This window comes from Melospiza melodia, chromosome 15, assembly GCF_035770615.1.
Source record: "Melospiza melodia melodia isolate bMelMel2 chromosome 15, bMelMel2.pri, whole genome shotgun sequence".
Lineage (NCBI taxonomy): Eukaryota > Metazoa > Chordata > Aves > Passeriformes > Passerellidae > Melospiza > Melospiza melodia.
This window is the reverse complement of record NC_086208.1, coordinates 13,949,605-13,963,028: the sequence shown is the minus strand read 5'-3', so window position 1 is coordinate 13,963,028 and position 13,424 is coordinate 13,949,605. Positions and strand designations below refer to the sequence as shown.

The window sequence follows — 13,424 nt, the reverse complement described above, 5'->3', positions numbered from 1 at the left end:
CTCTGGAGTAAGGCAAGAGCATAAGGATTTATTAGAGTAAACAAGGTTCTTGGAATAAATGGTGACAGTAAATCAGTCTCTGACTACTGAATGATCCTGTTCCTTTTGTAGGCCAACAGCAGAGATCTTTAAATTAGGTTAAGTCCTGCTTGTACCATTTCTCTTCCAAAGGGGAAATTTAAACTCTATATTGGAGAATCTCCATAGCACAGGTAAAAAAAATAAATCACCTATTTCCTTTCAATGTCCATTAGTTGTTCTTTGTGACAGATTGAAGAATCATTTGGGGAGAGAAGGATTGAGCTCTGAGGTGTTTCTGCCAATCCAAGGTAGTGAGCTCTACCCAAGGAGCAGTGCCAGTAGCATCAGTTAGGACAGCCCTGTGGCATCCCTTTTCCTTCCCACTGCCAGCCCAAACATCCCCTTTTGGCAGTGCTGGCCCCAAGTCCTCCCATTCCAGCAGCTTTCTGGTGTCAGTGATAAACAGTCTGCTCCCAGTGATGGGGCTGGCATTGCTTCCCAACTACTGCAGCACTGCCAGCACTGTCAGAACAGGAAAACCCTTTCCAAGGGGAATTTTCCTTGGTGCTTTGCCCATTCGGCAGGTAAAGGGACAGACCTGTAAGAGGCAGGAAGGGATCTGGCAGCTCCTCAGCTACATCTCCTCATCTTTATCTACAAAAGACCTCCTGGCCTAGTTAATGTCTTTATGTTATTTAGACAACAGTTTATAGTAGAGCAGCTCCTCTTCTTCTGGAGCTCTACACTTGGAACAAACTGAAAGAGAGGAGGTGTGTTTGCAGAGGATGGTTGGTAGAATATTTTTTGTCTTGTCTTTGATGTGACAGCTCTCAACATTTTGGGTACTGTTGGTTTGTTTTTTTCTTTTCTTTCAAGGCTTGCTTAGCTCTTTGAGAGGTGAAGAGATGGTTTTCTCTACATAAGAATGAAATGTGAAATTTCTGAGCAGCATTGAAAGCTTGAAATGAAGATCTGCAGTAGAGAGATATGTGCTGTGTCAGTGTGTTGCTGCTCATGAGATCTATTTTGAATCTCTACATCTTTTTCATCTCTAAAAGAAAGAGAAGAGAAAGAATTAAGGGGATCCTTCCTGGATCCCTTTATTGGGGGAAGCAACAAAAACGAAAGAATCGAAACGGAAGAAACAAAAATGAAGCAATAAATGATTGTTGGAGTGGATGTTACTTTTAATTTTGTCAGTGTCTTCTACTGGTGCAATTCTCTTAGGTTTGCACCAGTTAAATGAGAGATTAACTTGTACCCTTTAGAGGCTGGGCTCAGAAGGATTCACCAAAATGGATCATTTGGGGTCAACTTGAATATTGAGGGAGGAATGAATATGTGGGTTTGGATGTAAACTATCATTCTGTTAATTCATCCCTAGCATCTGTGAACCATTTGATGCAGTATTTTTTCTTAAGAGTTGCAGAAGACACGAGAATCCTCTCAGACAAATGTGAGAACAGGGCACCATCCTAATCTTTAATCTTTGGAGAATGGCTCACAACTGGAATGATGAGGTTTTTTGGTTTTTTTTTTTTTTTTTTTGGCTCTAAAGTGATTTTACTTTGAAATTCAGTGATTATGTATTTGGCTGTTTGAGCACTTCGCACTCACTTCATCCCCCTCCCTCTGATGGTGTAAAACCCCGTTCTGTGACTTCTCCCAGGGAAGTCGTATTCACCTGCCTGAAGTGCTGGGCTGAAACCACCCTCAGCCCATTCCCACACCTGTGAAATTGATGTTTTACTGCTGTTTACACACAACTGCAGTCGCTGCCTGGCTGCTGAGCAGCAGCTGGGGCTGGTGGCAGGCCAGCTGCAGGAGAGGAGCAGTGATGGAAGATCCAGCCCTACAGCTCCCTAATTGCAGCTGGGATTTTGCAGCTGTGCAGGCGCACCACGAGAAATACATTCAAAGCTGCAATTCAGTGAGCATGGCTTTTCAGGCCAACAAATTTGCCTTGTGAGCTGGAGAGAAATGAGCTCTATAGACCAAATTCTTTTTTTTTTTTTCCCCACTTTTTTTTTATTATTATTTTCCTGGTTGCAATCCCTTTTTGCTGTCACTGGTAATTTTCAGTGCTCAGGAATAGAGATAAGCATCCTTCATGGCATCCTTTGAGGACCACTAAGTAATTGCTTTTCAGGCTGTGAACAGCTTTAAAAAAACCTATGAATGTTTTGCACTCTTTGAATCATCATTTTTTCATTTTTCTCAAATGTTTACTGTGCAATCTCAGGCAAGTCATTAAACTGTTTTGTAGTTACTTTAGCCATCTATACAGTGATGGCAGTAATACCTTAAAGAAGCTTTTTGGGCTTAATTTAATGATTATATAATTGTTTGAAATGTCCCAGTGTTAGTCTGAAAAGAGATGGTCCTATTGAAATGGAGATTTCACACTGAAAGTGCATTCACTGCACTCTGAGAGAGGATAGAGATGCTTAATTTTTTTTAAAGAGGGTAGATGTTTATTTTGGCCATTCAAAACTGGCAAAAATATTACTGGTTTGGTGTACTTTTCTCCCCTTTTTTCAGTAGCAAATTTTGTGATCAAACTTGCCAACTGCTCAGAAAAATCAACTTTTTGGAAAACTATTTATATTTTTCTCTGGTTGTACACATTGTTACAACTTAATATAAATTACAAGTATTAAAATTATTAAAAATTGTCAATTGCTGTGCAAAAGCAGCTTAAATTTTTTTGCTCCCATGAGTATATATGAATCACTTCCATGCATTTGTTCCTATCAACTGTATGGCATTATTAATTGCACAATGTGGTTGGAATGAAGCTCGTCAAAAAGGGTAGAAGAGTGGTCAAAGTTTTAGCTAGATCCTTTCTTGTAGGCAGCAAGTGAATTCCCTTGCTGACAAATATTCCAGAAATACAAGAGAAGCCAAAATAATTGGCAACCTTGTACAACCTTTATTCCACCTGATCAGAATGGCCTGCTTGAATTTGCACATTGATTTTTGCAGGGGATATTTCTGTGAGCTTATCTGTATTGACTAAATGTTATGCAGCTGAGTCTTTATTCTCTCTTGGGTCTGAGTGGTAGAATTAGCTCAAAGAACAAGGAATGCTGAAGAAATTAAAAAAGGAAAAGCACTATTGGGTGTAATCAGAATTATTCTAGGGACTTTATTAGCATTTTGTTGTTATTTTAAGCAAGCACCACGCTTGTTTCTCTTTCAACTCCATCTTGAAATTGAGAAAATTTTATTCCTCTGCTTTTTTAATGTGATTCTACTGAGAGAGACACTATAGTTGCATCTGCATGGAAAACAGTATCTTGAAGTTATCTAGCAGTGACAGAATATTGTCTTTTTTGGCAGAGAATTTTGAAAGCCTCTTGGTTCCAAGTTGGATCTTAGCATTGTTTCTCCTTAGGGGCAAATGTTGTGCTGCCCTGTAAATGCAGTATATCAGTGCTGTCATCCACCTGTTGGGCCTAAATCTGTATTAACAGTGAAGATGGGTTCAGCTCTTCTACACAGTTATGCAAAATATTTTTTTCTCTATGAGAAGGTTAAAATGAGTTTTCTTATATACGCAGAGAAAAGCTGTAGCTCTTGGTTGTTGATTTCCATAAAGGTAAACAAAGTGGATCTATTCTTTGGTTGCTATTTGAGTGTGCTGAGTTGGACCAGCCAGGAGATATGAATTGCTTTTAGTGACATTGTGTCAATTTTTATCCATGGACCTTCTAACTAGGAGAGCTATAGCTGTAGATTACCCTTCTCTGTGTCTTATAATAAGTGATATAGAGGTTGCATTACAGCTCTCTTCTCTTTTCTCGCTGTCTAAATAAGGGGCTCTGTCAGCCTGGTACTTTGTCATCTATTTTCCAATGAAATATTTCAATTTTTGATCAGGACCTGATATTCTTAACTCACTGAAAAAGGGCAGTGCCACTTATCTGAAAGATTTTTAAACATTTTGCTACCAAAATGGGAGGCTGATCATCTGTTTTCTTCATGGGTGTCTTCATTATTATCCATCCATCCCCATATATTCACATCCACACAATTTGTACCCCTTTAAAAGATGATTCTTCTATTATGTTACATTAAAAACAAGTGTGTAGAGAGGTTGGCAGGGAAGAGCTAAGGGAAAAAAGCCCAAAATGTTTAGATAAGCACTGTATCCTCCATTCTAGAAAATTCTGCTGATATCTTCTGATGCTTTGAGCTTCCTGATTCATATTAAGGAAAGAGTTAAAAATGAATGCTAAGGACCATAAATTAATTGACCCAAGCTATTTATTTATTTTTTTCAGGAAGCTAGTTAAGAATTTCCTGACTTTGGAAGATGTTGTGTGCTTGCAACTCTATTGAACTTCAATAGGCTATGATGAATAGCTCCATATTTTGAAAAATCAGGTCATTTATTTCAGTATTCAAGTAACTTCACTTTACAAATCTGTTTCAAGAGGGAATTTTTTGATCGTACCAGTCCCCAATTAAAATTTGTCAATTGCTATGCAAAAGCAGCTTAGATTTTTTTTCTCACATGAGTATATATGAACCACTTCCATGCATTTGTTCCTATCTAGTGCCCTAGTTTTTCTTTGCTAGAAACTTCCAGCAAGACTGGGACTGTTGATATGTTCAGCAAGGTACCCATTGCAAGTCTCCCAGCTCCCCTGAGATTGTGATAGCACCTCTTAGGAATTTTAAATCTTTCTGTGCATCCTGAATTCTCAGTGCCAGCTTTTCTTGGCACTTGAATGAGCTATCTTAAAACTTTGTCCAAGTCTTGCTAGGGTTTTTGAAGCTTTCTGGAGAATTTGGTTGGTTTTTTTCCCCCTCTCTGACAGGAATTCTATCTGCTGCTGCTTGTTATATGTGTACATTAAATTATTTTTTTTTCCTGACTGTTTTGCAGTGCTCTGCAAGCCCATCAGGTTTCTCTAGTGGATACTTTATTTTAATAAGTGTATTGAATGCTTCGTTTAACTTTACTGTTTTGAAGTGCCCAGAGACACCATGGTTGGATGAGCAGTTATGTAAGTGCAATTTGTTGTGGTTTTTTTAGCATCAGAATTAGGATTCAGCAGAGGTTTGAAGGCTCACAGTGCATGTGTGTGGGGGAAAGTAAACAAATAAAGGAGAGTTTAGTGCATCCACACACAGAACCCTGAACTGCTTTTCCTCCCTGTGACTGCTCTGCTCGCTGCTGATCAGAGCCCCAAATGCCCTCCCAGCTCTGCTGCCTGGTGTCTGAGGATGCACTGGAGGATGAGATTGATGCTAGCAGAGGGCTGGATTTGTTTTGCAGAGAATTCCAGATGCAGAACTGTTATCTCGCTGTGTCTCCTCGCCGTTATCATTATTCAGTGATTATTGCTGGTGTGCCCACCCTGGTGAATGGATGTTTCATTAGTGACACTTTGTTGTCTCCCGGCTGGATGTGTGGCCCTTGTGGCTGCCAGATTTCATACAGGGGCAGTTTAAATTCATCATTTATCTGGCATTCCTAAAATACATTATTTCATTGCCTGGCCACTGGAGGAGCTCAATCGTTCTTCTGTTACTCTTTACTCAAGACACTTACAGAAGGAGGGGAGATGGTGCACACATTGTTGAGGAGGAAACTCCACAAAGCAATGAGCTTTACTTGGTGATTTTCTTTATTGTTATTATTATTTTAATTTTTTTATTTTAATTTTTTTTATTTTAATTTTTTTCCAGTAGCTGCAATGACTTATCAAGCCATTTTCTATGCATCACTTTCCAGCTCCTGCATGAAGCAGTCTCCAGTTATGGTTGTGATGGTATTTTTAACTCACAGCTCAAGTCCCTCAAAGCCTTAATGGTCTCCAGGAATATGTGAGGGAATCAGGCGCAGTGTTAGCCAAGAGTTCACAACACTGGAGAGAAGTATTATATAGGAGTAGAACATCAACAAGGAAGATGCAATGTGCTGGCAAAGAAAGAATTTGATGATATATATGCCAGGTAAAATGGAAAATAAACACATCCTTTCAAGGGCAGGTGGAATGTATAACAAAAAAAAATAGGAGAGGGTGTTTCCATTAGGTTTTTAGGAGGTTGATTTTTTTTCCTGGTGGTGTGATGTATGTTGGTTGTTTTGGATTTTTTTCTGTTTTCATAGAATGGCTTATGTTGGAAGGGACCTTAAAGATCATCTATTTCCAGCTTGCCTTTTCTGAAATGGAACTTGGATTGCAAATGGGTCTGATCCATAAATATTGTTCATCTGCACAGAGGGGAACATTTATTGCAAAGAAAGCAAACAGTGTTTTATAGGAGCTCCTGGCTCCTCAAGGGAATTCACAGGCAGAGTTAGAAATCCCACGTCACAAAGGAGATATATAAAAAGCCTGGCTTCATGTGTATCATTGCTGAGTAACCTGTGAGGAAATATTATTATATTGCAGAGAGATGATATTTGCTGTGCAAGTAGTCTGTGAGGTTGGTAGAGGTCAAGTCCCAAAATGCTGTAGCCCTATAGTGGGAATTTCCAGTGATGATGAAGATATAGCTGTAATGTCTTCATAATCATATAGAGTTTAAAACAACTGGAAAAAGATGGGGTGGAGGTGGGAAAAAGAGGGGGAGTCCTTCTAGGATGAGCAACAAACACAAGTGTTATCTTCCTGGTCTCACTGCCTTGCAAAGGAAAGAGTTAGCAAAATTTGTACTTGGGTTTGTGTTATTTTGTAAGCTACAAATCAGCACATTTCAGTTAATTCTGCTTTTCCAGAACTATAATTTACTAATGGAGGAATTATGTCAGCCTGTGGCCAATTCACCATAAATCACAGGAGATTCTTGTGCTTTGAAGTCCCTTTTTGTGCTCCTACACTGACATGAGTGACTGGGTGACACAGGAAACCCATCCTGTGCCAGATCTTTCTTAGACAAGAGAAACAATCTTTTTTTGACCAATGGAGTTTAATACTGAAGGGTTAATATGTGATCCTACTTAGCAATACAGGGCACAACCAACACAGCCTAATAATCTAGATCAGCCACATTTTAAACACTTTTTTGTAAAGTTTATTATTAACCTCTCTTCAGAAATCAACAGAACAAATTTGGCAAAACAACTTTTCAGCCTCCTACGGGGCCAAAAATATATGTGCTCAAAAGCATCTTCTTTTGGAACACCACCACCTCATTGTCATGCAGGTGTGACTTGCAGAGATTTATCCTGCTGCTTGTTTTTATTGGAGGTGACGGAGAATGGGACATAATGCACCTCAGCTGGGGAGGAGTGGCTTCAGTCTTCCTCACCTTCATCTCTCTGAGGTCTTCTTGGCTTCTTTCTCTTTTTTCCTTTTTTCTTTCTTCCTTGCCAGCTGACAGGCCACTGTCCTGCTTTGCTGGGAAGTGTCAGGTGGCTGAAACAAGCCTGATCCCATACAAAGCTTTGCAGGTGCCAGGGTTCCACCTCCTGGACTACTTGGTTAAGGATGGATTGTAGAAAAAAATATTGAACATCTGAAGTCACTGGAGTACATTCTTTTTCATTATTTTTTCTTTTTCTGGGCCTCCACATACCTAGCTTGTGATTATCACTTAATTCTGTGATGTCACACTTTGCCCTTCTGCATTGTTTATTTTTGTTTAAGTTTTACAACAATCATCTGCAAATTGCAATTCTTAGTGCTCATTTATATGCAGAGATTGCACTGATTTAACTAACAGATTTTTAAATCCACTCAGTTAATTCTATGCAACCCATATGTGTGCAATTAGCTGAAGTCAGTTAAGAATCCTCCCCAGCTCTATGGATACAAGCCACATTTAAAATAGGAAAGGATATAAGAATTAGAAACAGGCTAAAGGACATAAATTTAAAAGCAAAGTTTTAGTTAATGTGATGTGCTTTCATCAGCTGTCAGGTTCTATTCCTAGTTTTTCATTGATTTACTGCTTTGCTGCATGAGTGGCTCCACTTCTCAATGTCCCTGCCTGCAAAATTAGGATTTGCTGACAATGCTCGTAGGAGGATATAAGTGGGGCTGTTTGGGAAAATATTTTTCAGGATTATTTTTTTGCTTATTTTTTTTCACCCCATGGAAACCTTAAGCTTTTCTATGAATAATGGATAATCAAACCTGGAGACAAATCTTCCTATTTAAAAACAGAACTTGAATTTGGAACTGTCATCGCTGTGCCATTTGGGAGTTGTTTGGCTGTTTTTGTACAGGCTCCTCCAGCCAAACTACAACTCCCATGCTGCATCATGATTCTGCATCTCACTGAGTTGCTGTCACAGTGTCCTGATGCTGCATTTAGGGAAAATGTGCCCCCCTCAAGGAGATGCTCTGAAAGAGAGGAAGAGGTTCCTAAGAAACATCAAGTTCATATTTTCTGAGACATGTCCTTAACCAGTTCTGATGTTTTGGGTAGTAAAATTTGGAGTTTTGACAGAAAATTCAGAGTTTTCTGGGGAATTGGTGTTGGATGGGTGAGGAAAAGTCAACATTTCTGCAAAAAGTCAATGTTTATAAGAGCTGAAAAGTGAAATTTCCACCCAAAACCAATGTCTTAAGAATGCTGTTCTAAGGCTTTTGTATTGAATAAAGTATTTGAAGAGCCTCACAACAGACTCTTGAGATGACTCTATGTTGTGGATGAGAACTCAGTTTTTATTTGTTCCCTGAATCCTTATTTGCTCCTTCATGAAATAGCACAAAACTTTTATTACTTGAACTTTTCTCATAGATGACAGTGCAAGTGTGGGCAACCGCAGGTGAATTAACTATCTAAATATTATTTAATGATTACTGCTGTTATAAACAGAAGTAAAATAGAAATTATTTGGGCATCCTTTGGAACTGGGAGGGAGGTTGGCCCACCCCTGACAGTGCTGTTTGCTCACCTTTCCAGCAGATCAGGTGAACCCCTTGTCTTTTTTTGATTATGACATTGGCAGCATTAGCTGGGGTGAGGCAGGTCTTGTTCTGCATCTCCAAGTGATTTGTGACCAAGTGTGGCTTAATGAAATGTGTCCACAGAGAGGAAAGGAGCCCTTCCATCAGAGGCAGAGGATAGAGATACAGTACATGCACGGACCAGGGAGAGCACAGATTGCATCATTTATCTTGGGAAGCAAGGAATTGTCCATTGTGACAAAACCAGTCAGACACAGCGAGTAAAACGCCGAAGGTTCATTACCCTAATTAGTATCAGTGCTCAGCTGAAGGGAGGCAGGAAAAAACTGGCAGAGTGATGGCTCAGGGTAGCGTTTGTCCAAGAGGAAGAATTGTGCATCATGGATTTAGCAGTGCTGGGAGGGGAGGGTGGTGCGGCAGAAATGAGACAGGTGATTTCATTGGCACCCAGGTAGCACAAAGTGTCACTCAGGACGTGAGTCTGGCATTGTGTGTGGGTAAGGTGCCACAAAAAAAAAAAAAAAAAAAAGAGAGAAGAGAGTAATAAAAAATTTCCTCTTAAAGGCTTGATGATAAAATAAATAGGCAGCATTTCACAGCGCAGTTGGAAAAACACCATTGTTTGGTACTATATGGGGATCTCTTAGGAGAAGCTGACTTTTTGGCCTTGTTTTTTATCATCTGGCCAGTTAAACAGGGCCAGCCTGCTTTGGTGCTCCAATGCTCTAATCCTGATAAAAACCTGTTTGTTTTTTTAAAAACCAGATGTGGTACAAATCTGTTTGAGGACAATCAGCATGACAGTAGGTCACGCATAAGTAAGGATGGGAGTGTGATTAGGACATAAGAATGAAATACACACTTGAAGAAAAGAGATAAAGAATAGGGATTGCAGCTCCTGGGCTCCCAGCTGTTTTGGTTATGTTGGGAAGGTAAAGTGCTCTTGAGCCTGGTTCTATTGTACACACTTTAGCATTCATGTAACAGTGAGAAGGAAAGAGAAGGATGGGAAATAAATTAACTGCAGTAATGCTGATGACAACTGTTTCATTGTAAAGCCTCCAAAATTTACATTGTTCTGGTGATGTTCCATTTCTGGAATAATCATTGGCATCACAGGGCCATGCCAGGATGCAATGTAGCCATTATGATTTCAGCCCATGGGCTTGAGCAAAGCCAGAGTCCAAGCCAGAAAATAATGGTTATATTTCGGACCCTCTTCATTACAATATGAAGGAGAGCTTTACTGCTGCTACTGCTTCCTCCCATCACCAGCCTTGATCTCTGGAAAGATTTCAAATTAAGAGAAACAAAAGATTTTCTATCCATTTTATATTTTTTTCCCCTCCATGTTGCTCTCAGTTTTCTGAATGGCAGGACCATAACATCTTAATAAAAACATTTCAGTTATCATCCTAGGCTGCTGTTATTTATAAAGTCCAGCATGGTGTGTCTGGTTGAAGCTGCCTCATGCTGCTCAATGGCATCTTGATGTTTACTTGTGCCTGCTGCCTTTTATACAGACACTCTCATCCTACTCTGGTACTGCTGTCTGCTTTTAAGATGCACAGTGAATGGTGATGCTTCTCTCTACATATCAAACATGATGCATCCCTTTAGATTTTATATTTCCCTGTGCCCCAGGTGCTGTTATTATCAGTCCTGACATCATTCATTCAATATGATGGCTCCTGTCTTTGCTTTTATCTGTTATGGACAGGAGACTGGGAAGTATTTTATCTTCCAAGCACAGCAACATATTTTCTTTCAAAAGTGACTTTTCTCTCTCTCTATTTCACCCTTTCTTGTCTAATATCTTGCGTATTATTCTTATCCCCAATCTCTTTGCTACACAACCCTGTTCAGTTTTGTTTTTCCTGTGTTTCTCATCCCCTGCCATTTTTGTATCTGTGTGGGACACAGGCTTATTGCAGTACACTGAAATGTTCCACTGACCTTATCAAGGCTCATGTTAGGACCAGGTAGGATCTCTCCATCCATACACGTGGCTTGTGCAGAGTTTTGTGCAATTTCTGAGGTTACTTTGCCCTCAAAGCCAAAATGTCTTGGCAATATAAAAGTAGAGGGGGAGGGAGTACTGTAACAAACAGATCAGGCTTTTGAACAAGAGAATCACAGTTTAATTATTTGAGATATCTCTGGGTAGTACTCTTGAAAATTAGAAGAATTTCAGGTACTTTATATAGAGCCACTGAAGTGGTGTTTTTTACTGGAATTTTTTCTGGCAATTGTTTTGTAAGCTGCCACCAGTCCCATCCAAGGTGGCATGTAGTCTTCCATGTGCTTTAAAAGAGAAAAGACATGTAAAGCATTTAAAGCAAATATAATAGCTTGGAAGTGTGTTGTAGGAAAGGCCTTTGATTTGAGTAGTGAATTTCATTAAATCCTGCCAAACATTCAAAGCCAGTCTCAGCTCTCCAGTCCCTTTATTTGCCATCAGCATTTGAAATCAGCTTAATATTTTACCTTCACCCTTGGCTGCAGAGCATAACGGGCAAACCCATTATCTGTGCATGTCATCACTATTAGGAAAGAGAGAGAAGGAATGAAGGGATAAGGAGAAACAGGACTGGCAGGGAATTGGCATGTTCAAAAGTAAACAGATTTTAGCAGAATGAAGGAAGGACAGAGCAGGGTGGGAAAAATCAGCCTCTTGTAATTAAATTTGAGTTCTGCATGTTCCTAAGAGCTGTGGATACAGCCAAGCTGATGGCTAATATTTAAAGCTTTAAATGAGCAGAAATGTTAATCTTTGAAGGGACAAAGCTGAACTTTGTCTCTAAGCTCTTGGCTTTATGTAGAGATGATACCTCCTTTCCAAACAGCTCATAAGAACTTCCAAATTATTGTTTTAGAGTTGGATTACACTTCTTAAACTAATACTAAGCACAGCAGCACCTGTGAACTGCAGAGCTGGGGATTGTCTTGTCATAGTCACCTCTGAAAAAAGTCACATTTTGTGTCAGAGCAACAGAATTGGTAGACTGTATTATGGACTTAATTAGGAGTTTTTCTTATGTGACATATCCTGGGATTTCTTTATAATTGCTGAAGGAATAATCAGCATTTTTAGGAGCTTTTAGTTTAGTCTAAAAAATGAAAATTGAGTTTGGCAGTGGCTTAAAATTAATCTCTGTATTTACTGAATCCTTTCAGCAGTTTCTATTTCCCTGCTTTTTTCCTCCCTTTATGTTGGACTCATCCAGTGGGTACCAAGGCATTTTAGCAGAGGGAAGTGTGGATGGTTTGAGGAGGGACAAACTAATGTCAATTCCCACAGGAAAGGGGGATATAGTAGGTTTGGGGTGTGACCAATGACAATGATGAGAAACTCTTTCTGTAGGTCTGAAACAACAAGACTCCCTTCTGGTTTTTTTCCTTGATATTCAACTAAAACACGGGAATACAAGTCCAACTATCATTTCCCCCTTCAGAATAAAAATTCTGCTGTTATTCTCACTTAGTTTTGCTCTCTGTGTAACTGTGATGGAGGAAGATGTCACAACTTTATGCCAAGGAAGTTATTTGCTTTTTTTTGGGTTTTTTGCTGGTCGCATTGGAGAAAGAGGTGTTTTTTATGCAGCCCAGTGACTCTCTCTGTGGCATTGTACCTATAAAAGGGAAGCTCTGTAGCCACACAAATCCTTGGCAGAAATACAGCTGCTAATCTCAGCTGAGCAGCTGCTGTCCTGAAGATCAGGAGAGGTGAGCCTAAAGGTAACTTTATCCGAAGAGCCCTTAGAAAACACAACGGAAGCTGTCATGTTTTCATGCAGAATTTTTGGCAGAAGCCTCGCAGCAACGTTTGCTGACTTCCCAAGTGTTAGCTATTGCTAGCGTTTTCTGATTTGCTGAGTGAGTAACATGGGAAGTATGGATTGTGAGGAAATAAGGGAATTCAGATAACTAAAAGTGGAGTAAATTCGGAATGGATATTGTGGTGTTGCCAGAAACTCCAAGACGTCATTAAAGATATATGAAATATCCTTAGTGACTCATTATTTCTTTGTCTTCCATTTTTAACCAGTTCTCCATTATTCCTACTTACTAAAAATTAAAAAAAAAAAACAAACAAATCATTCCTGCTTTACAACCCTTTTTTTCCAAGCATTTTGCAAGGCATTGATGATGCCCAAGATGCCACATGCAGCACACCCTGACCTCTATCGATACCCCAGCAGAACCCATTTCTATTAGTACATTTATATTTTAATTTCAGCAAAGCTGGATGCTACTCCATAGCTAGAAATTCATCCAACATTTAGGATATTGTAGCTTTTTTGAACAAGAAGCACCCCAATTTTGCAGTGCAAATGGAAGCATTCTAGAGGATAGTTTGGAGATGATGAGGACCTACCACAATATCTCATATGCTGGAGGGTGGATTCCTGAATTTTATCACTGCACTGTGATTTGGAAATTATCAACCAAATTACAGCAAATCCTTTGAAGAGTGTTAGGCTCTGATCTACACAGTCACTAACAAGGGAGATGAGTTGAATTTTT

The 13,424-nt window shown here is 39.5% G+C and overlaps 1 protein-coding gene across 1 annotated transcript in view; it reads left to right on the top strand.

Moving 5' to 3' along the window:
• The window catches only part of AGBL1 (AGBL carboxypeptidase 1), a 267,534-nt gene that overhangs the window by 125,080 nt on the left and 129,030 nt on the right, over positions 1–13,424 (top strand). The gene's annotated exons all lie outside the window — the stretch shown is intronic.